The sequence below is a fragment of the Pelmatolapia mariae genome, linkage group LG7 (genome assembly GCF_036321145.2).
Source record: "Pelmatolapia mariae isolate MD_Pm_ZW linkage group LG7, Pm_UMD_F_2, whole genome shotgun sequence".
In the NCBI taxonomy this organism is placed as follows: domain Eukaryota; kingdom Metazoa; phylum Chordata; class Actinopteri; order Cichliformes; family Cichlidae; genus Pelmatolapia; species Pelmatolapia mariae.
Window position 1 is genome coordinate 29280613 of NC_086233.1, and position 23000 is coordinate 29303612.

The 23000-nt window shown below is 41.6% G+C and overlaps 1 long non-coding RNA gene across 1 annotated transcript; it reads left to right on the forward strand.

Moving 5' to 3' along the window:
• Positions 1-6248: 6248 nt before the first annotated feature.
• On the forward strand, positions 6249-22701 carry LOC134630248 (uncharacterized). The gene is made up of 3 exons (XR_010094268.1): positions 6249-6334; positions 7031-7093; positions 22525-22701. It is a non-coding gene; the product is annotated as an uncharacterized LOC134630248 (long non-coding RNA).
• The last annotated feature ends 299 nt before the right edge of the window (positions 22702-23000 follow it).

Here is a 23000-nt window from a genome sequence, read left to right on the forward strand (position 1 = left end):
ATGCAAGCGGGCCGTCGTTATTGCCATATTTGTCGGACTAAGGTGCTTGTAAATCTGGGAGTAATCTGGGTCCTAATCTCCGTCGCTTCAGGTCCCAAAGTCAACCGAACACACAGCATCACTGAGAGTTAAAAACTGTCTAAATTCTTTCATCTTTAATAAAACGATCAGCATTGCTGCTTTACCAGGTGTTTAACATCCAGGCATCCATGAAAACAGAATTTATTACATTTAAGCGGAAGTTAGCTCTCTAGTTACCTAAGCATGGTATAGCATGTTCTGACTGAGTGATTTCTGAAAAAATTCAAACGTATAGCTCTGCTATCACTTCCAACATAAATGAAGACAGAAAATTAAACAGCAGTGACGTTTGTAGGGTTACTGAAGTTGGGCTATGTGGTATATAATGATGTGCTACGTGATCGCTAGCGACACAGCTATGTTAGCATAACATAAACAGTGAAGCTGGAGGATAAACGCTAACACTTTTCCACTCGATAAAGGTTAACGTGAGGGTTCGTGGTGGTTAGGGACAAATGCAATCACATGGCAAGATGCTGTAAACGGACCAAACTTCAGTCAGGAGAACAACTGAGATAATCCATCCACAATACGAGGTTAGTCATTAATATACAGCAACAACATGGGAATAGAGCAGCTGTGATAGAATACAGCATTAATGAATCAATGGTACAGAAGTGGAGGAAGCAAGAAGAATGAGTTGAATAAAGTTTGATTTATCTGACTGCTTTGTTTCGCTTAAAGTGCCTTATAATCCCGTGCACCTTATGGTCCGAAAAATACATATTTGGCTTTTTTATTTGGCACACTGCAGTTTAATAAGGAGCTTGGAAAGAAAAGCGTCTGGACTTCTTGAGTTGCTTGAAGACGTTTCACCTCTCATCCGAGAAGCTTCTTCAGTTCAGTTCTTCTTCAGTTCCCCTTAGAACTGAAGAAGCTTCTCGGATGAGAGGTGAAACGTCTTCAAGCAACTCAAGAAGTCCAGACGCTTTTCTTTCCAAGCTCCTTAGTCTACGATGACCTGGATGACTGAGAACCTTCACAGACACACTGCAGTTTAATGTTGCAAAGCACCTCTTTTTAACTTAAGTGGATATTATAAATGGTTATGCTCAGGATATGTCAGCCCATTTCTACTGGAAATGCATTTGGGTTAAACTTTCAGCAAGGAATTTGCATTTGCACTGTTAAATTTTGATATAGCTTTAATGCATAAAAAAAAAACAGCTGCTTGTTTAAAGTATGAGAAACCTGTAATGAGGTTTTGAGCTGAGTCTTTGCGTTGTGGGGCAGATTTTTGCAGTTTTTGCTGGTTTTTTGAACTTGTTGTTTGAGGAATTGGTTGACTTTAATTTCTGTATAGAGTGCAGCAGAGATGAAATGTTTTGTTCAGAAAATATTGTTCTCAAATTAACAACTTTTTGTTTTGTTCTCTTACACATTTTCACTAAAGGTGCAGTGCTAACATTTATGCTATAAAAGAACTACACCAGAGTAATAAGACTTGAACTTCACTGTAAGAGCCAAAGGGAATGTTTAGGTTTTCTTTATTTGTTATGGTGGCACTTTAGATTTTCCCCGCACCTCAGATGATTGCATGGCTGGGTCACACGTTATTTACCTGACGTTCTCAACACGGAGGTTGGGGGAGTGGTTTGGTTGCAAACTTTTCTGCTGACCGTCATTTTAGCACGTCAGTTAATACATTTGTACATTTGTTTGGAATCAAAGCGCAAAGTTTGTTGTCTTGTTTTAAAATAAATACGCAAACACAAATGGGACTAAGTGGCTCATTGGAGACACGTCACACATCCACATTTGCGGATGGAAGTCCCAACATTCAAATGTGTTTTATCGCATGACATCGCATCGCATCGCATTATTTAAGGGCTAGATTTATTGCAATGGGTGTGTTACGTTCCCCTAAAAGGGTCCAGGCGATGAAGGGGAAGTAACAAAATGTGTCTGGGTCAGAAAAAGGAGACAGAGGCAAAATGGTTAAATTAAAGAGTTTTATTAAAGTTTCTATTGATACTAACTGAAACTAACTAACTGTGCTACATATGACTTATATGTCATATAGCACCAGCCTCGGAGGAACGTTGTCCTGTTTCACTCTGTACTGTACCACTGTACATGGTTGAAATGACAATAAAAGTAATAATTTGACCATCTCAACTTTTTCCTTTTATTGGCTTCTTCTTTGCCGCTCTACCAGAAGGCGCAGCAGCCTGGAGACCACTCTTCAGTGTGGAGGCTGTGACTGGTTTTTGACTCGTGGGTCATTCCATCTCAGTCCATCAAACATTTCCATCAAGACTGTGATCATCAGTCTTTCTTGAATTAATTCCAAGGAAAGATGATCTAATTTCACACACACACACACAAACAGCCACAGCATGAAATTACATGGAAACGGTGTCTATAGGACCTTTACTTCATCCTAAGTCATCCTAAGATAAATTCGTTATAGCAGGCTGATGTTCAAGTGATGTTCTGGCCAGTCTGAAACCATTTACTTGGCAGTAAATGACACAGTGGCCAAAATGTAAAACTGTTCATTTAAATAAATAAACAAAGCAGTAGGAGATTTTTTAATTTTTATTTTCTTTATTTTCATTTGCAAATAACTACATTTGATGTTTTTCCGCAGTTTTTTTTAGTGCTCTTCATCAAGTGAACCCCTCACCTGAAGTTTTTCACTTCAAGCCAATTAATTTCAATCCAATTGGATTGAAATTATCAACCCCAACAATCAAATGATCCCCTATGAGCAAGCACTAGGCAACTGTGGAAAGGAAAAACTCCCTTTTAACAGGAAGAAACCTATGACAGAACCAGGCTCAGGGAGGGGCAGCCATCTGCCATGACTGGTTGGGAGATGAGGGGCCAAATAAAACATAAAAGAGAGCACAGTATAGTTACCACAGGTTGGTATGGTCAGTAGAACGTGGTTGGAAAACATCATTACTGTTCTTTAAAATGTAACTGGTGCACATCGACAATTGCAGTAGGGCTCGAGTAGATAATAAGCACAATTCCACAAATAGCAGCTGGGACATTCACTTCAGTTGAACATCTTTGAGTAGGCCCAGCAAGCAACAAGGCCCGCTGTGGCAAGACCTAAACCTACTTTAAGTAGTCGTTTGGCACCACAACACCACGAATCACTAGTCTGAACCTCGTCAGGAGGATTCTCCAGCTGCAGAAGTTCACCAGCAATCTGACATTCCTCTTGCACATTGTTCACATCACCCGATACATTTTGTTTTTGCACCATACTGAGCACATCCTTAAGATCTTGGGCCGTCTGTAGCCTTGTTTCTAAAACTTTATGAAGGTCATCTATCAGTTCCCACTTGTACACAATTTCCCTGTACTGTCTTTCTATTATGTCATTATTTTGAATTATTAGACGATGAGCTTCTCCCGCTTGCCGCTCAAGTGTGTGTAAAGCAGCAATGCTCCTTCTCCGCTTAAAGAGAAACGCTTGCTTTTTTTGAATCTCATGCAGATGCATCTGAATGGTTTTAATCTCTGCTCTGTTCTGTTTTGTTATTATTTCATTGTTTTTAATTATTAAATCCTGTGCTTCTGACACTTTGCACTCAAGATTTTCCAAAGCTTTCCTGAGATTTGTGTTATCTATCTTTTCTCCATCTCTCTCACTTTCAACATTGGAAAGCTCAGCAGTAATGCTGCTGTTCTGCTCAAGGAGAAATTCTTCCTTTTCCTGAAGCTCATGGAGCATCAGATTAATGTTTTTAATCTCTGCTGTGTTCTGTCTTTCTATTATTACATTATTTTTAATTATGAAAAACTGAGCTTCTCCCACTTGGCGTTCAAGACTTTCTAAGCCAGCAATGCTCATTTCCTGCTTAAGGAGAAACTCTTGTCTTTTCTGAATCTCATGCAGATGCATCTTAATTGTTTTAATCTTTGCCTGCATTTTTGTCTTATGAGATACCTGTGCCTCTGTATGTCTTTGTGATTCCTCTCGATTCTCTTTGTCAGAAGGTGAATAATTGAATTTTTCCTGTGACATTTCTTTAAGAGCTTAACGCATAAATCACTAAATCCTTCTCTTTCTCAAAATTTCCTGGTTTGCAAAAACAACTCGCTGTTTCTGAAAATGCTCCAAGTGAAACTGTGTTTAGGAAGGTGAAAGTGGGGTATTTAAGCATTTCTGTGGTGGCGACAGTGACGTCAGCGCTTTGATCTACTTTGATCTTCTCATTTCAAAGCGCTGACGTCACTGTCGCTGGAACCCATAAAGTGGAGCGTTTGCATTCCGCGCATGCTCAGATCATGCGTATTGAAATGAACGGGAGTGTGTTTAGGTTTAGGTCTGAGCTTTAATTATGTTTACATTTTGATTTCTAAAAGACAATATACTAGTTACATAAGAAAAAAAAGTGCTCAGTTTGATGAAAATAAGTTGTATTCCAAAACTGACGGATCATTTAAAGTATGAGAAACCTGTAATGAGGTTTTGAGCTGAACCTTTGCGTTGTGGGGCAGATTTTTTGCAGTTTTTGCTGCGGTTTGCAAGCGCAACCCTTGCAGTTTTTTAGCTTTTGTTGTTTGAGGAATTGGTTGACTTTAATTTCTGTATAGAGTGCAGCAGAGATGAAATGTTTTGTTCAGAAAATATTGTACTAGTCCTGATGATCCTGTACATGAAAAGCAACATGTGCATATCTTTAAGGAGCATAATGTTGCAGATTGACACGCTCTTAACTGGAGGCAAAGTTCCAAATTAACCACAGACTTTTTCTGAAGATCCCTTGACATAGCAGTCAAACATTAGAAATTCACATGAAAATAAAAGTGTGTGTGTGGTAAGACTTGACTAGATGTTTGCCTATTGCAGACTACATATGAAATATGGTTAAATCAAAACAAGAATGTTAACTAAGAATATGGACAAGTGGTGTTCTTACCCACTTTGTCACAATGTTCTCAAGTTTCTAGTCATGAAGAAGAATGTTACATCTTATCTGTCACAAGTAAGCAAAATGAACCCACTGCTTGATTAATCCAACAGCATGATTTTTCTTCATTACCTAAAAAGGAGAGCCCAGTTTTTGATGGTGATCTACTTCAGTACCTGTCATGGTCTGGGTGTGTTTGTGTGCCAGTGTTTTTTTTTTTCTTTTTTTCTTTCATTGAGCCGGCAGTTTCCCTCTGGGAGGATCCACAGTGTCCCTGCTAATTGCTCTCACCTGTGGGTAATAAAGCTGTCGAATTATAAGGCCAGCGCTCTCAACTTCGCTTTGCCAGATTCGCAGCTAACCACAGTTAATGCAGGCCACTGTTGTGTTTTGTAAACGTCATAGTAAATTACCTTGCCCTTGTACCTGCATGCCTCAACATCAGGAGTTTTGGATTTCTTACCACTCATCCGGATCACTCTCCCCTCCACGCTGCTGATCCACCTGCGACAAGGAAGCAGTTTACAGGAACTTTCAGAGCCAATATCTGCCAGCATTCTTCTGGAACCATACCTGAACTTGGTTACTCTTGTTTCAGTGACTCTGACCCTTGCCCAGGACCCTCCATCCAGTCTGACTCTCCCTTTGGCCCCCAAATCGCAGAACTGCAGTTTCATTAATTGAAATCTCACTTATTGTTTGCTTAGCTCAGATTGATTGCATAAGTGCTCCATAGTTTCGGCATTGTTCACGGCACAAGTGTAAACTCGCTGCTTAGTTCACAGTTGAATAGCCTTGTTGCATTCACTTGTTTTCTAAATAAACTTTGTCACTTAAACGTTCCCTGTGCTCCATCTGCATCCTGCATTGGAGTCCTTTTCTCTCGGGTCGGCTACGACTGTGACGCAGACTTTTATTAAATGATTTGAACACAACATTGAAAGCAGAAATAAAACCCTAGAGGTTTTCTTTATTATTTAGAACAATACACAAAAGGACAACCAAGAGAACCTGTGAGGAGTTGCCTACACATGACTTCAGAAGCAGGATTCAGAAAGTCTTTGTTACAGCAGCATTTTGGCAGCATCATTGGCTGTTTCTCGTATACGAGGAAGACCAACTGGTCAAAAGTTACCAGTACTTTTTATGCAAAAATGCTGATAAACTCAATTTATTTGAGTTGTCTTAATTTAGAAAATACTAAGTAAGCCGGAAGTTTTGCTTCTCACTGCGGAAGGATGAAAGATGTGTTTTGAAAATGCCAGGTCACTACCGTCCTTCTCCCTCGCGGATCAGTCCGCATGTTCATAGTGCCAGCATTTGTTATGGAATATGTTGATCAAACCTGGAGAAGCGTCAGCTCAAGATGTTATCATCGGGTGAGAAAGCCGAGAAAGACAAAGCTGATTCTGATGCGTCGGGTCCGCTCTGTGTTACGTCTTTGTGTGGAATCCGTGTGCCTGCTCTCATTTGCTGTTTGGTGGTTGTGGAAATAGTTTTGTGAGCTTTAAGGCACCGAAAGCGCTTTACAATGCCATTATTCATTTACGCTCACATTCACACACTGGTGGAGGCAAGCTACGGTTGTAGCCACAGCTGCTCTGGGGCAGACTGACAGAAGCGAGGCTGCCATATCCCTCTGGCCAACACCAGTAGGCGGTAGGGTAAAGTGTCTTGCCCAAGGACACAACGACCAGGACAGAGGCCGGGGATCGAACCGGCGACCTTCCGGTTACAGGTGCCCTTCCCAACCCCCTGAGCCACGGTCGCCCGTGATTGCACAGCCATTAAGGATGAAATCAGTTTCTGAAAAATGTTCTGTTTTTTTCTCCCTCTGCTTGCTTCTTACTGTCTTTGAGGCTCGGGACCAGCACTCCTGTTGTTGGACAAAAAGAAATCAACTCAGTGGTAAGTATTTTGGTTTTCCAATACATTAGCAACTGTCAGTGAGATTTATATTAATCAGGCTGAACTTTAATCATACTTTAGATCAGCCTGTTTTACTTATTGTTTAATTTTGCTATGGTTTGGGAAAGTTGTTTCTTTACTGATCTTTTCCTGTCTTCTGTTATTAGACTTGAGATATGACTGCACTATGCTGTTGCTGTGACTCCAGTTAATTCTACAAGACATGCTGTGTAAGTAAACAAACAACAACAGTTTGGTCTGCATTTCTTGAAAGATCACATCCCCCAAACTTAGTTTAGAGGGTTTACACTGTATATAGTGAAGTCTGCAAGTTTTCTAACAGCAAAATTTGTTTTGTGCCCAAATCATTTTGCACATCATTAGAATGAAAGTTATTGGCCATGTTTGCATAGACCTTTTTAAAATGATGCTTTCATGACATTATTGTGTGTTGAGAAAATATATTTTACTGTTATTTTATCATTGCATCAGAATCATATGTAATAAGCATTACATTAAAGCATTTATTGAAGCTATTGACATTACATTAAAGTTTGGATGACAGTGACTGTTATAACCTCATGTTAATCTTCTATTTACAGGTGTTAGTATAATCATATAATCTTTCATTGCAGGTGTAACCATGATCATCTTTATACATATTGCCCCCTGGTGCTTATTATGGAGTTGTGCTCAAGTCAGTAAGGGTTAAAAGCTACAGTCAGCGGGATGTCTGACTGATCTATTGAGGGAAGTGGCTCAGAGCGTAGAAGGCCGCACACGCTTACAAAACACATATACCATGTTATGCATCATTATCCTTTATTCATTTATATTCTTTTATTAAGCTTTGAGTAGTGGCATTTGATTAGAACATTTATTCAACATATTAGCTGTATGGTTTCAGTTAGGTTATTCCACATATGAAGAGTTGGCCTCTGTCCTTACAGACAGAGTGAATGCTGAGGTCGAGGCACACACGCACACACACAAGCAGTAGTTAAACTCATGTGAAGGGGAGAGTTCAAATATTTAGAAAACAGTTTGCAAGGCCTTGTAGCTGTTTGACTGTGCTTGCAGGAGAGACTGTTTGTTCCAGGGGATAAGCAGAGTTAGAAGATTACTGGGAAGGATCTGGCCTCGGGAAGAGGAAGATGTTCTTTTAATTAGAGATGGCACGATACCACTTTTTTATGTCCGATACCGATACCGATATCATAAATTTGGATATCTGCCGATACCGATATTAATCCGATATAGTGTGTTTTTTAATCAATAAAACTGTTTTTTTAATATCTTGCTGCATTTTGTATAAGTTCATACTCAAGTTTAAATAAACAACAACACTAAAGCTATTCTGTTATACCTGTATGTAAAAAATACACTGCACCCAAAATATTTCATAGTTCAGCAATACTGATCAATCTAATAAACTTAAACCTACTCCATCCTTCCTATTCTGGTATTTTAAAGAGTACTTAGCAGAAATATTAAGCAACCTAACTAATAGGGTTGCAAACTCCCATGAAAAAAAAAAAAAAAGGGAACCACCCCCCACCTCATGATGCTTAATCAACGTAATCAACTTTAATTTGATGCAGTGTGGAAAAAAAAATGCACAGAAATAAATTATTTTTCAAGAATAATTAAATAGATTCAACATCTTTCTTCTACAGAATTGCAGACTGCACAGATGGTATCTTCCCAAAGGAAAAAGTACTATAGCTTACTAGGGTATATTAGACTTAACAGTTACTATATACAGTAATGGACTTCTACACATTTTACATCAGATTAAAACTTTGGGTGTAAGATTCAGATAATTATTTATTAAAAGCTAGACATTTTAAATGAGAATAAGAAAGAAAAGTATGTCTTTGTGCCCCCTTTTCCCTGTTAATGCCCTATCGGCCCCCCTGGCTAAACTTTGCTAGATCCGCCCCTGCACAGTTACCAGCCGTCAGCTACGTACAAAGGATCCTGGTCTAGAAAGTAATATTAAATAAATTCTAACGACAGCTTATCAAGGTTAAACGTGCTGCTGTTGTTCAGCCGCTGGTTTCCTCTTTCTGGTGCAAAGTGAGCCAAAAACAAAGAAGAGAGACGGACTCGCGACAGAAAAGCCGATCAGCTGATCATTAAGCAGTTTCATGAAGTAGCGGCAGGAGAGGGAGGGAGAGAGAGGCAGTCGCTCCATATATCGGTTGTTAAGCTTAACGTAGGTACGCTTTACAAACATTCAGAGATGAACTTACACACTTGCTTTACTTCTCTCTGGGATAACTTCCTCGGAGATGAAATGCTGGTTTGCTAGCGAGGCTACAAATACACACAGCCGCTCTATCACGTGAGCACACTGCTCCGACATGCTACGGTTATGAGCCGAGTTACGCCGTGTCGCAAGTTTTGTGAGGTGCTTTTTTGATATTTAATGGATCGGATTACATTTTTTATTTCTCACCGATATCCGATCCAGCAATTTACGTCAGTATCGGACCGATACCGATACGTAATATCGGATCGGTCCATCTCTACTTTTAATGTGTTAAAAGTTGTCAACATTGATTGTATTGTACCTACTTTACGCATGAGGGGGCGTTCTAATACCCTGAGGTTCATAAAAACTATTGTTGTGTGGTTTTCGGTGAGAGATCGATGCTGTCGGCGCAGTATTCATCTCCCACACGTGTGCATTAAAATCATCGTTTTGACTTGACCCGGCTGGACCAGTGTTGTTATTTTGGTTTTCCTCTTGTATCCATCCCCAATATTTTGAACTCATAACAGTTATGGGGGCTCGTCCTGAGGTATTGGGGTGGAAGTTGAATCTGGAGGCTTGGACGGTCCGAGGTGGTCGAACGGACAGGCGCGAGCCAGTGAGCTGAAGTGAGTGGGCAGACTGGTCACATCTAAAAGGTGAGGCACTACCTGTTGATTTATTCCGAAGTGTGCCAAATTGGACATTGACAAAATTAAAAGTCTGCTCACTGAAATTACTGGTAAAGGTCTGTTTTGATTTTGGTGAAAACCTCATGAGAAGTGTATTGTTGTGAATATGTGATTAATGGCTGTGGTTGGCATATTGTGATGCAAAGCTGGATGTTTTAGAGTTTGAAAATGCTTTTGATTCAAGTAATGTATACATGATGATACAAAAGGTTGAGTTTCTTTTTCTCTCAGCTTGAAAACACATAGATAGATATTTTTGATAAATCAAGTTACCGTTTGGCTTTAGTATAATGTATGGTGTATTTAGAGTATGAGCTATCTTGATACAGAGAAAGTGGAGTTTGCCATCGTGGAGGATTGAATGATGTTCTGCCTCTGTGGTCAACTCCAGACACAGGCTTTAAGCAGTCATGAGCTGCTACGTTCACACTGCAGGTCTTAATGCTCAATTCCGATTTTTTGATCAAATCCGATTTTTTTGTCTGCTTGTTCACACTACACATAAAATGCGACAGCAAACGCTCTCCAGTGTGAACGCTCAAAGCGGCCCGCATGCGCAAAAGAAGATGTCACACACAAGGTGCTGTTTAGACCCAGAGCAAACAATATTGTTTGACTGATGGCCCTTAAAATAAAGACTTCGGACTTTACGTTTCACAATTTTTGCTTTAAGTTATTTTGTTATTTACATAATAATGTATATAACCTAATAATTATCCTTATTGCTGTTTTAGAGGAGCGGTGCTTCAAAGGATAGCTGCAGATTACTGTCAGATTCTGCAGATTATACAGTACAAATAAAATGTTCACGTTTCTCCAACGTTGTCTTCCCAACAGTTTCACTAACATCTACACTGGATGGCCAGGAAGCGTTCGCGATGTCCTATCGGGCGCTTCTCCGGCGCTGATAATCGGCGTCTGTCTTGTGTCAGTGACGTAAAAGACGGATTTAATGCGACCTGACCGTTCACACAGCAGTCGCTTTCTAAAACATCGGATACGTATCGGATTCAGTACCACTTACGAAAGTGACCCAGATCGGATTTGAAAATATCGGATTTGTGCCGTTCACACTGTCATACCATGATCGGATACGGGTCGCATAGGGTCGAAAAAATCGGATTTGATGCGCTTTCGCCTGCAGTGTGAACGTAGCCTAATGAGCGTGACAGAGCAATAAGCTTAAACAAAGTACATTTGGTGAATCTCTCTGATAAAAAAAATCTATGAGCACGCAATAAAGTGGACTTGTTAGGGGCAGTTTAACATAAGTCTGGTGAAAAGTTTAAATTGATTTGTACTTACAGACAGACTTTAAAGAAAATTGTATTTGTAATGATAAAATCATAAAATGATTTGGATCATGTTTGCGGTGTGAAGCATGATTTTATAAGATCTTTAAGTGGTTATTGTTTTAGTTGAATAATATAAGCATTTACATTTAATTTACTTTACTGTTTGGTTCTATCATTATATAGGGTGTGATTAAGCATGAATTTCACCACTATATGTGGTGTAGCAACTTAATTTTGTGTAGATAAAGGGCATGCTTATTTCAGGGCCGTGCCAAATTGAAATTTCACCTATAGGGGATTTTCTTTACATGAATTGCATTTGTCTCAGTGAGTATGAATAAAGGATTAAATACAGTGAATTCTTGAGGGTGTGTGTGTTTCTAGGGGTAATACTGGTTTTATACATTGATATTGAGGAGCGGATGATTGTGGCTAAGTGTGCGGATAGATACCGTGAAGACAACTTTGCAGCTGCTGGGTGTGAGTAGCTGTGTGTGTGTGTGACAGGAACTCTGCATGCCCATAAAAGGCAACTGCCAGACTGTGTGGAGTATGCACCCAGACAGAGAGAGAGTAAAATCTAGGTAGATGAAGTGAATGGCGGTTTTCAGAAATGGAATACTAATTGAATGTTTTAGTGTGTTAATACAGGTGGATTTCTCTCAACCTGGAAACCTGAGTACAGCGAAAAAGGATAGATTAACAGGATTAGGACGACAGACTGGCTCAAAATTTTACAGCCTTGACCTCTTACTTGGTCCCCACCCTGAGAAGAAGCTTAAAAGACATCTTCTCATCCGGTTATCGGTTACCATCACTGGAAATTTTCAGGCAAGTTTTTGGCTAAATTGTTGTTAGCACCATGTGTCCCTGAATCTCACGAGCAAGCCCTAACTCCTGGCTGAAGACAAGGAATGCTGTTATTTAAGGTGGGAAATCAAAAGTTGGGAAACAAAATAAAAACACACACACAACCAGAGAAATGTATGAGAAAGGCACTTGTTAGAGGAATGCCTTGCTGGAGAAGCAAGTTAAAATAACCCACCTACAAACGCACACACATGCAATGAAGAAACAGCTTACACTCATGAACATGTGAAGATTTTCCAGCAAGGTTAAAGCAGCGAAAATGAACAGACACCTGTTGTTTTAATGATGAAGTTTATCCACTACTAACAAATAAACTCTCTGGGTTGCAGGACAACAACTTAACTTCAAAAAGAAAGATACTGGTATGACCAACCAGTGTTGAAACAACAGATTTAGTGGTTAAGAGTCAAATTGTGAGATGTTTTCTGCTGATTGAATAATATAAGTGATTACTGAAGGAAGGAAATTGCTTTTTGGGCTTTTAAACACGATCCTAAGAATTTTAACATGTACCTGTGTTGTCCTGTCAACTTGGTGGGTTGATTATACGGTGAGAAAAAACAAAAGGGTGAGAGAAGGCTGACACAGGGCCTGGCCCGGTGTTTCTCCCCTCTCTGAATAACACAGCCAAAACAACATCATTTTCCTGTTCGTCTGTTTTTGTTTTGTTTTGTTTTATCTCTTTATGTTTAATTGCAGGCTGCGTTGCCAGCCCGGAAAGCCGAGGCTGACCTGGACTCCTGCTCTCCCCTCTGCCATCTTTGATGTGACCCTGACCAAACGCTGCAGCAGCTGGACCCACAACAACAACCTGAAAATGTAAACAGTGCTGCAGGAAAGCGATCTCATGCAGCAGAGACGGAGCGCGTTAAACCCAAGGCTCGTTTCACTACACGGGGGAGATTTTGAGACAGCTTCAGCTGACAGAGCTGTGACGAGACGCCCATTAAGCCCGGATGAAAGGTGAGGCCGAGCAACAGAATGCTGACCTTAACAACTCTGCATTAACACTGTGCAGGACAGTGATGGACCAACACGGCAGCAAAAAAGGCGTGCCAGAGACAGGAGGAGTAACTGAGGTCAGGAGGCACCTCAGAACGGACAAAAGCACAAGAAGAAAATAAGCTGAAGGCACAGGTGTCGGGGCTCAGCCAGGAGCTGACCTCTGAGAAGAGCCGGACAGCAGAGGTGCAGAAGTCCGTGGAGCAAAGCAAGGAAAACATCAATAAACTTCAATCTGACGTGTACGGAAAAGACTCTGAGGTTTCTGTCCTCAGTAAGAGCTCAAGGCATCAGAGCAGAAACTGAGCATGGCTCAGGAGGAGCTGGACAAGGAGAAGATGCAGGTTTCACCTGCGGTGAACATGGACACTGGAGAAAAGCACTGCCTGATTTGGGGCCAGAACCAGGACAGACTGAACTTTGAACAGCAGCAAGGGTGGCGAACAGGCTGAAATGGAGGAGGGCAGGACCCCAGGGCACGCTTCAGGCCGTGGTTTACCCAAGACACCAGAACAGGAAAGTGATGAACACACAAACACACACATATATATACACTGACTCAGAATGAAGAGAAACACACACATGAACACATGTGCACTCGTTGATTGAGTGAGAAATGACACACACACATACACACACACAACCACACACCTGAATCGAAATGCTGAGGCATTAGAAGTGATACATACACATGCACACGCTTGTGCAATGAAGAGTGATGCGCACACACACATGCGCTGATGCAATGAAGAATGCTTTGCTAACAAATGCTTATGCTGATACGCAAAAAAAAAAAGAAAAAATGCTGCACACAAACATCCAAACACAGAATCTGTCACAACAACAAGAAGCCATTGATTGTTTATTGGTAAATGCGTTTCATGTCACCCAGAGGGCATTTCTGTAGATTTAAGAGACAGGGTCTAAAGCAGTTTGGTTATGAAAACAAAGTCTGTTTATGGCTCAGGGCCTCGACTGAATTGTTTACTGTGCTTCACACAGCCTGTGTGGTACAGAGTGAAAATGTTGAATTAACGGTGTGAGTTTTATTTCAGAGCACCACATGTTGGTGATGGAGACTTAATTAAAGCAGGAACACACTGGAAGAAAAAAAGAAGGTCCTGGGTTCAAGTCCACAGTCTGGCTAGTTTGCAGTGGTTTCTCTTTGGGTATTCTGGTTTCCTGCCACAGGTAGAAGTCATGCAGTTATTAGAGCTAGGTTAATTGATGATTCTAAATTACCAGTGAATGTAAGTGTAAATGGTTGTTTGTTTTTATGTGATAAACTGGCGAGCCGTCCCCGCCTAGTAACCTATCTCTTCAGGGTTGTTTCCCAGCCCTCCTGCAACCAGGATAAAGATAGGAGGATGGTAGTTGTTGTAGGCCCATTCAATTTTTATGGTAACCGGGACCTAGACTTTGTTAAACAGTATGTGATATGAAGACAACATGTAGTATTTAAGTGACCGAGTAGTATTTATATAAGTGTTATTGAATAGTGTTGAAATAAATTGACAGAATTGTGAAGGATTGAAATATTCCAAGAGCTCAACTTACTTGATCTGAATATGTTTCAATCATGTTCTATGAACACAAAAGGCACAGGTTTACTGAATATGGAAAAGTTGTGTTGATTTAACTCAGTTGTTTAAGTTTCTGCCAATACAAAATATTTGTGTGCAACCGGTGTCCACTATTGAATCAAGTAAATCCAACATGTTTTTCAGTGCAAAAGGAGTTATGGTACCTGTATTCCTACACGATATTGTCCGTGGAGTTAGGAGAACTTTGTGGTGAAGTTTTGGTTAATTTTTGGGTTTTGCTTAACACTAGGTCGATTTTTATGAGTGAGGTTTGGGTTGTTTTCTTTCTCTCTTTTTTTTTTTTTTTTTTTTTTTTTTTTTTTTAAAACCTGTCCCGTTTGGTTCTTTTGCCATCAGAATTGTTGTCTAAAGGCGAAGAAAGATGCCCAACGGATTTACTTTACCAAATGGACCATCCCAGCCTTGCCGTAATGGTCCATTTGATTTACCTTTTATTGTTTATTTTATTTTATTTTATTATTATTTTTTTTTTAACTTGCTAGATACGGGACAGGGGAAAAGAAAAGGGAGAAAGAAAGAGGGGGGAAAAAAGCAAAACAAAACAAAACAAAAAAAAAAAACAGCGGAGAAGAGGGACGGGGATAAAGGGCAAAAAACAAAAACCAACAAAATAAGCAGACAAAAAATACATATATCGATCACCTGGATCACCTGTTGAGAAAGAAAAAAGAAAACAAGCAGAAGAAAACGAGAGTAATAGAATAAACAACATCACAATGATATATGGGAATATAACACTAAATACTTAATATTAAACATTATTGTGCAGCACGTAAGATCGACAGCGCACAGTGTGCTTTGAGGTAGGAGCCAAAAAGGGTGTAGTTTGTGTGTGTGATCACCTGTGTGTACACCTGTGAGCATGAGCGCGCTTGTATTTAAAAGGTTCCTTAATGTAATGATCTGCTAGAGGGTGTGGGGGGCCACAGTCCCATCCTCCAGGGCATGAAGCAGGTATGGAGGAGATCAAAACTCCAGACATCCAGAGGCCCCCAGAACACAAGAGACCAAGGAAGACCAACAGAGGGGCAGCCGCGCCACTGTCCCAGAAAGAGCTGAGGAGAGTCCCAGATGAGGGGTCACCCAGCAGCCGCGGAGCAGAAGCCAGGGGGGGTTGCAGTGACGTGCCCGTGAGCTCCGCCGGCAGCCAGCTGTGCCTGAGTGACCGAGCCCCAGGCCGAGAGGCCGAAGGCACCCCACCCCCGAAGTGGCCCGAGCGAGCCCCAGGTTCCAGGCCCGGATAAGCAGCCACCAAGGAGTGAGCCGGTGTGTACCCGGACGCCCACCCCCGGACACAAAGAACCACCAACGCATCGATGTCTGAGGGCGTCTGCCACCGGCAGGGGAAGTGGTGGGGGGAGATAGGCCTCCAAACCTTGGAGGGCCTGAGATGTCCCCAGAGAGGTGGCGTCTGATACCCAACCTGACATATGGACACAGACATACAGGCACACTCAAATACAAACATCCATTCCCACCCTCATGCTCTCATAGGCAATTACTCCACACTCAACCAACGTGGAGACAGACATAAAGAGACGCTGTACACACAATCACACTCCCCAAGCGTACTCTAAGAACCGGGTCTAGGTACCCTTGCCCCTGGAGGGGGAAAGTGCACCCAGACCCAGGTGGTGTTACCCTTTTCCCTGCAGTGGGGAGAAGCAGACTGCCCCGACTCCGCAGCAGCAGGGAGGCCCCACACACCAGACCCCAGTCGGACGGCCAACTCCTCCTCCTAGCCCCCCCGCTCCAGCAGGCCGCAGAGACCGGGGGTGTGAGAAGACTCCAAACCTCCCTCTACCCGCTCATATGTAGTGTTGATGTATATGTGTTCTAAGGTGCAATTAAAACCCAGGAGGGCATGGAGCTACCTGCCAGAGAGCAGCAGGTAAGCGCATAGCCCCTCCTGATAGCCCTCAATGTCTACGTGTATTTAAAATTGAGAGGTGGGCAACTACGCCAGGGGTGCGGTGTACACCCTGATGGTAATTTGGAGTCCGTGTTGTGAGCCCACCCCCAAGATCCTATATGTATGTGTTATGAGAGTGTGAGTAATGTGAATGTCTAAGTTGTGAGATAAAATTGAGGCAGAGGCAGCCAGAAGGGGACAGAGGGGGGGGATGCCTCCTCTGCACCCTGGTGACACACCCCTACCCCAAGGCCCTGCATGTGTGGGTGATTGTGGTGGAGCGGGAAGAGGGAGGCAGCTGGAGATGGGGAGGGAAGAAAGGGAGGGGCAAGTGACCCCTCCCTGGGGCCAGCTCCCCCGCTGACCCCAGTAGGCACCCCCATGCTCTGCAACCCGCCAGGGAAAGGGGGCCCAGGCCCATCCGGACCAGGGCCCAGTGCAGCAGCGCCGCCCGGCCCCACAGAGCCCGGGACAGCCCACCCGACCCCACTACAGAGAAAACTGCACCCACCCCATCATCCACTCATCTTCCAGACTACACAAGACAATAGACGCCCAGGCTGAGATCTTCCTCCACCTCTCCTATATCTCCCCCTCCTGCAGAGAGAATTCCTGAGGAGAGGAAAGCTCCTGCAAGATGTGACAACCTCCCCCACCAGTTGAAGAGTCCCCCAGGTGGCTCGATGCACCGGCGGCGCCCTGCGCCAGGACTGGGCCCCCATATACCCACCCGCCCACAACCCCAGCAACACACCAACCAGGACCCGAGCCCCCGAGGCCCGGCCAGGGCCCCAGCCCAGAGACGGAGCGCCCCCAGAACCTCACGCCTGTTTTCTTTCTCTAAGAGAGAGAGAGATGGGTCTATGCGTGGACATGTCTGCAACGGGCCCCAGTATTTGGTATTTTATTAGTATTTTATTGGTGACGTTTGTTTTTGCTTTTGTTACAGTGCACTGAGATAAGAAAATCTGAGAGGTGTGATCCACCGGTGGTGATATTTTGGTATTTTGAGAGTTCCTGATTTAACAAATCAGCTCTTTAATCCAGGCCTGAGAGATTGAACTTTAAAGCTCGATAAAATATTCTTACTGAAAACAGTCGCAAAGTGTTTTTCTCCATGATTAAAATGGGCTTGGGAGAACTTCACTTATATGGGACACTGATCACATGAGAAGTCCTGAGTCTATAAGGATTGCAGCGAGTCAATCCAGTCTAAAAAACAAGGAATTGTTTCCTTTAAAATGATGGCGTCATCTTGCTGGTGATGGATACTCGAATAGGTTGCGTGTGAGACTCCATTATCAGCAATATCTGGTACGAATGTGTGTGAATGTATGCATGTAACTGGACTGTGATGGACTGACTTGAGACTGAGATAAAGACTGCACCAACTTTAGGATTAATAAATGTCGACAGACAATTCACCCAGCCTGTGAGAGAAGGGTGGATGTTTTGTCTTGCCTTGTTTTTGTAGGAAGATAACAGAGACTGGAGGGGGAGAATGTAGCTTCACATGAGAGTGTGGAGCTGCGGACTTAACCGTTTGGTTGCTAATTTTGAGTTATTGATGTTTGCATTAAGAAAATTGTGTTTTATTAGTTGTGTTTCGATTAAAGTCATTACATTATATCCACCTTAAAAATGTTGGGGAATGTCAAAGGCTACAGTGAAGGAAAGGTTTGATGTTACTAATGACTGAACATGTTATTATTAACCATAGCAGGCCACTGTAAAAAGTCAATTAACGTTTATGGAGAAAAAGCCAAAACTTTAATAAAATGCATGATTATCAGGGAAATGGAAAACTTCACATTCAGAATAAGAGATATGTAATAACAAACACTGGTCCATGTGAATTAGGTTCTTTCTTGAAACGGTCAGAAATTTAAAAAGTAGAATATAACCGACAGGGCCATGTGATAGGATGTGGCGCTGCATAAGAACAAGAGCAAAGTGAAGAAAGAAAACCTATTGTGTTTCGTGTATTTTATAAAATTCCTTTTGACAAATTCAGGTGAAATGTACCACTACACTCAGAGGATCAATATGAAATCAAAATGTATGCAAATTCTGTATGAAGTACATGACTGATAACTGTTCTGTCCTGAGCTTTTGTTTCCTATAGCACCCGCTTGACCACACCAACAGCTTTTCGCCACCAAAGGAGGGCAATTGCCAATATTCGAGGGAGAAATATTATCAGTAGTGGGAAAGGTAAGCCCCGATGGGGGTGATAAAACCATAGATTTGAATTGAATTCTTATAATTAAAAACTGGGTTGTTGTTGTAAATTTAGTTTGTGTTGCATCTGATATGCGCTAACATAGAAGTCATTATACTCCACTCGTTAAAGGGGGACAGAGGACCTTAGATTTAGGAGCAAAAAAAAGCAATGGACCTCACAAAACTGGATTATGAGGTGTAGGTGATCTCTTTAAAAAAGAGATCACAAAGGGGGAATTGTAAGATTATTATATTGTGAAACTAGATGGTGAAACTATTATGTAGTTTTAGTTTGCATTGTTCTCCTGGATTAAAAGAAGGTGATAACTATTACACTTGTTTAAACTGATTTGTATTACATTGGACTGCTGATTTATTGTGCATGAATGATATTGTTTTATAATGCATTATACCGGGGAATTATAAGAAATACTGTTTTTAGAGAATTATGACCTTATTTGTCTGATTAGAAGAGAGCAGAATATACCGGAGAGGTTTTCTGCCTCATCTCATCAGGAGGAGATAAAACGGGAGCCAAGGCCGCTACTTAGGCGCCGTGTGAGAGAAAGAATGTGCATGTTTAGGCTTTTACGATGGTTTATGCTTAAAAGTGTTGAATTGTATGGAATAAAGTAATGGTCGATCAAGCATTTATACACCGAGCAGTGTCCTTCCTTTAGCCCAAAGGACCGAAAGAATTGGGAGAACTTAACAACTCAAGGTTCTTCAAATCTTGACAACAAGCATAAAATTCTCCAAAATTTAGAGACAGAACGGAGTTCTGGATAAACGTAATTTAGCGACCCACAGAAGGATGGAGGTTTGGAGTCTATAATACTGTGAAATAACATGCAATATAATGCGGACCATGTTGATTATGTTTATACTAGTGTGCAGACATTGGCTAACCTGACCAGGGAAGGCAGTAAACTGGATTGTTGAAACAGTCGGCGTTAAAGTCACCTTTCACAGTCCAGACTAGGATGGCGTTGGACATCCTCAGGGTGGAGAGAGGGGTTGGTGTGACCAAGGTATGGTTTGGCTTGTTGTATGTATATTTCAAAATGATACAGCTCTGGATAGCCCAGTTGCCAGGGCATGGACGGATGACAGACAGTATTAAAGGTGGAGAAGAAATTTTCTGGGATTGAGGATCCTCTGGGTAAGTGGTTGACTTAAACATGCATAAAATAAAAGCTATGATTTTGTTATTGACTGTTAATTGATTGATAATTGGCCACATTTACAGCTGTATTGACTTGTTATAAACACAGTCTACTTCATGTTCAAGAATTGTAATTAACAGATTGAAAATAGTGACACTAAGAGAAGAAGATGCAGTGCCACACTATCAGATGCCAGTGACGGTTGGGCTCAGTGATGAATCAGGTGAGCTGGATTCATGGCTGAATCAAGACATAGATTCCCCTGCTGTGGTCAGCGAGGGAAAACAAGGGGGAAATAAAAATTTAGAAAGGCGTTTTATATGTGAAGTTCATATTAATACAGGTTTTGTTTCTAGGCAATTCTGCGGATGCAGGCTCTGGGCGGAGCCCGGAGTGTAACAGGTCAATCATGATAACTAAATTGATTTCATTCCCTAGCACAGGAAGACAAGGCTGGAGCAACAACACGGGAGAAGAGAATTTCTGATACTTTCTGAGATATGATGTCACTAACCTTTTCTTTTAATTTTCTAGCTCGGATGAATCCGACACAAGGGATTGTGTCAAAAGGGGGGAAGTTTAACATAAAACAATGGTGTTATGAACATTTTTATGACTTTACTTGTGTGTTTAATAATGTCGGTATGGTAAAACTTAAGCTGATAATGACCTTATTGTTCCCAGAATTTTTTAGGGAGCAACTGGGAAGCATATATCAATATTTCCATGTTTGAGCGTTAATGATTTAAATAAACTGAATAGCGTTTAGAAGATAAAATGCCTGTGTTCACGAGATGCTGAGTATCACACTGGAGAGGAAACTCTGGGACGGTAGGCTAAAGGAAACACATGTTTTTTGTGAAAAGGGGGCAAATGTTAGAATTGAAATGGTTAATTTGTTTTTGCTGTCTTTGATTAAAATGAGTGGTTCTAATAATTTTCATACACACATTGCAAATGTGCTCATAATGAGTTAGCGCTCGGTCTTGAAGGTCATAAGCTTCGTTCGGCGTGATTGTCCGGACTGATATATTGTAGGTATTGGCCTTGAGTGCAGAGGGGTAAATGCAAACACGCTTACACACACATAGATTATGGTTAGAATAAGTTGCTGGGTCAGAGAGCCCTGAACATGATATTCTAAACCAAATTTGCAGTACTGAAAGAACAATGAACAATAAAGTTAGATTATGAAGATTAGGTAGGGCGGTGTTTTGGTTTTCTGTCTCTTACAGAGAAAGGCACGGACACCAGACGACGTGTCTGACGAGTGTAAGGGGGATTTCAACGGGGTAAGGGGGTGAGAACGCCTCTTTGAACACCTGAGGTTGTTGACTCATTCCTGAGCCAGAGGACGGCTTGAGAGGGTCAGAGCGAGGGCAGTGGACCTGGGAACGGTGGTTCCGGGGCCCATGATGCCATTAATGGACATGGAGGTGGCTGTGTAGGTCGAGGAGTGACACAAAACTAAGTGTGGTGACCTCTGGAGTAATCCAGAGGTCATGAGAAAATATATTTTACTGTTATTTTATCATTGCATCAGAATCATATAATAAGCATTACATTAAAGCATTTATTGAAGCTATTGACATTACATTAGTTTGGATGACAGTGATTGTTATAACCTCATGTTAATCTTCTATTTACAGGTGTTAGTATAATCATATAATCTTTCATTGCAGGTGTAACCATGATCATCTTTATACATATTGCCGCCTGGTGCTTATTATGGAGTTGTGCTCAAGTCAGTAAGGGTTAAAAGCTACAGTCAGCGGGATGTCTGACTGATATATTGAGGGAAGTGGCTCAGAGCGTAGAAGGCCGCACACGCTTACAAAACACATATACCATGTTATGCATCATTATCCTTTATTCATTTATATTCTTTTATTAAGCGTTGAGTAGTGGCATTTGATTAGAACATTTATTCAACATATTAGCTGTATGGTTTCAGTTAGGTTATTCCACATATGAAGAGTTGGCCTCTGTCCTTACAGACAGAGTGAATGCTGAGGTCGAGGCACACACGCACACACACAAGCAGTAGTTAAACTCATGTGAAGGGGAGAGTTCAAATATTTAGAAAACAGTTTGCAAGGCCTTGTAGCTGTTTGATTGTGCTTGCAGGAGAGACTGTTTGTTCCAGGGGATAAGCAGAGTTAGAAGATTACTGGGAAGGATCTGGCCTCGGGAAGAGGAAGATGTTCTTTTAATGTGTTAAAAGTTGTCAACATTGATTGTATTGTACCTACTTTACGCATGAGGGGGCGTTCTAATACCCTGAGGTTCATAAAAACTATTGTTCTGTGGTTTTCGGTGAGAGATCGATGCTGTCGGCGCGCCGTATTCATCTCCCACACGTGTGCATTAAAATCATCGTTTTGACTTGACCCGGCCGGACCAGTGTTGTTATTTTGGTTTTCCTCTTGTATCCATCCCCAATATTTTGAACTCGTAACAGTGTTGGTTGGTGGTCAGGGCTATCCAGACTGACAATTGGGACATTGAATGTCAACTCTCCAGTGGGGAGGGAGCCTGAGATTGTCTAAATTTGAGTCTGTTCTATACCAAATGCAGAAAAAAATATTTTAAGAAAGCAATTAAGTTCATGTTCCAAAAAATATGATTGTTTGCTTGCAGGACAACAGGAGAGATGGGTCCTCCGTCACAGATGGTGTGGTCAGTGAAGATGGTCGCCTGCAGGTTCAAGCTCATTGCATCTCCAACCCACATCCACTGCCACTCTACTTAAGGGAAGTTAAAGACTAGAGCAGGGCGATATGGCCAAAAATAATTATCACCATATGTATTTGAAAATTTGCGATAACGATATAACTGACAATATAATTGATGCGAGACAAAATACAACTCCACAACTAGCGCAAAAAGAAAAAACCCATCCATTTATTTTCACTTAAACAAGCAGCTGTTTTTTTTTGATGCATTAAAGCTATATCAAAATTTAACAGTGCAAATGCAAATTCCTTGCTGAAAGTTTAACCCAAATGCATTTCCAGTAGAAATGGGCTGACATATCCTGAGCATAACCATTTATAATATCCACTGAAGTTAAAAAGAGGTGCTTTGCAACATTAAACTGCAGTGTGCCAAATAAA